The following is a 1,845-nucleotide window of genomic DNA, read 5'->3' on the forward strand; positions in this document are numbered from 1 at the left end:
ATTAAGAAGCAAAGGATTCTCCCCAGGGCTTTGGAGAGAGCATGGCTCTGCAAGCATGATGATCTCAGATGTCCAGGCTTTAAAAGTGTGAGAGAATAAATTTTGTTGTTTAAAGCCACCACATTTGTGGTACTTTGTTACAGCAGCCCTTGGAAACTAATATACCGACCCTGCACAAAGTATTGGGCCTAGCACTTAAGAAGTGCCTGGTATATGCACAGTGCCTCTCTCAAGGAACTTTTTGGGCACTTACATGTGTTTAATTGCTTGCTGAGTTGTCTGCATACCAACCTTCCATGTTTTAGGTTTTTATATTCATAGACACAGTATTGGATTTTGGGCTTTTAGATACTGGACTATACCCTAGCTTTGTTAAGTATCCCTGGCAGGGTCAGACCTCAAAAAACTACGATGCTTTTCTTCCTATATTGTAATGCCCTCACTGACCAATCATAGGGAGAATATTCACTATGTCTCTAGGGAGACAGAGGTTGCCTGGGATATTCCCAGCCCTGGGTCAGCATATCCAAGGACCTTGACTATTGCCAATTCCTCTTTCCTTGGAAAGAGCAAACAGCTCAGGGTCTGGTCTTGTTCTCTCTCAGAACTGTCTGTGGCCTTGTCAATCTTCACGCTGCTCACTCCAGTGTCACCGGCAGGGAACTCATTTGAGTCTCACAACCCGGAAGGAAGCAAAGCAAGGTATCATTATTCCCTCTCCACAGAGAAGGAAGCTGAGTCAATCTGCTCTGGTTCGATAACTCATAAATGGCAGAATGAGAGCTCAAAGCCAAGACTCCAGGATCCCAGGCCAGAAGTCACTCCCTGGGCCTCTCTTACCTCCTATGCAAGAGGAGGAGGGGTGCTTTGGGAGGCACCTTATGCTGGTACACGGGGTGCTCAGCAGCTGGTTGCCCTTCACCATCTCAAGAATTGGAGGGCATGGTAGGGACCACCAGCCCTGGGTTAGCACTTCTGGTCTGAGGCAGGGCAGCAAGGGCCAGGAGACACCCCATCTTCTCCTTCAGTGCAAGGGCTGCACTACTTAATTTGGAGGGCATGGTAGGGACCACCAGCCCTGGGTTAGCACTTCTGGTCTGAGGCAGGGCAGCAAGGGCCAGGAGACACCCCATCTTCTCCTTCAGTGCAAGGGCTGCACTACTTTCCTCTCAGAGCAGGATCTGCAGCAGCTACTACTGCTGACCCTGCACTTCTGATCCCTCAGGGAAGATGAGATTCCCCAACTCGGCACCTGACCCTCTCAGCACCTGAGGCAGGTTCCTGGATAGAAAGCACCTGGCATTGCACAGACCAGATGAACACCTGTACAGGGGGCCGGGTGGTGGCTGAGCAGCCTCAGGTTGCTTCAGAACTCTAGTCCGTTATCTGGGCTCCCTCTTTTGCTTCTGAGGGAGCAAAGCCGAGCTTCCTGTCACACACCCTGTCCCAGCAGCCCACAGTTGGGTATCAGAGCCTAAGGATGGTCCTTTGCACAGTTGGGTTTTCAGTGCTGTTTGTGGATTTGAGTCCAAGCGTCTCCCCTGGGAAGGGGCCCTCTTCCTATGCTTGTGCTTTGAACGCAGCCAGAGGAAGCAAGAGCTAACCCTTCTGTCTCCGCCGGGTTCGCTGGGGGCGGGCGGGGGCCGAGGCGGTGGGATTACCGTACTGCTCCAACTTTTTCGCTCGGCTTCCTGCCCTGGGTTTCTCCAGGCTAAGTCGATTTCCAGGCAGAGAGCTCAGCCTGACCCCGATCTTCGGATCCCCGCCCCTCCGCCCCACTCCCTGGTACTCGGGGCCGCAGCGACACTGCGAGAAGAGGCGGCCCAGCGCCAAGCTGGTCCGACT

The sequence above is a fragment of the Sciurus carolinensis genome, chromosome 12, assembly GCF_902686445.1.
Source record: "Sciurus carolinensis chromosome 12, mSciCar1.2, whole genome shotgun sequence".
In the NCBI taxonomy this organism is placed as follows: domain Eukaryota; kingdom Metazoa; phylum Chordata; class Mammalia; order Rodentia; family Sciuridae; genus Sciurus; species Sciurus carolinensis.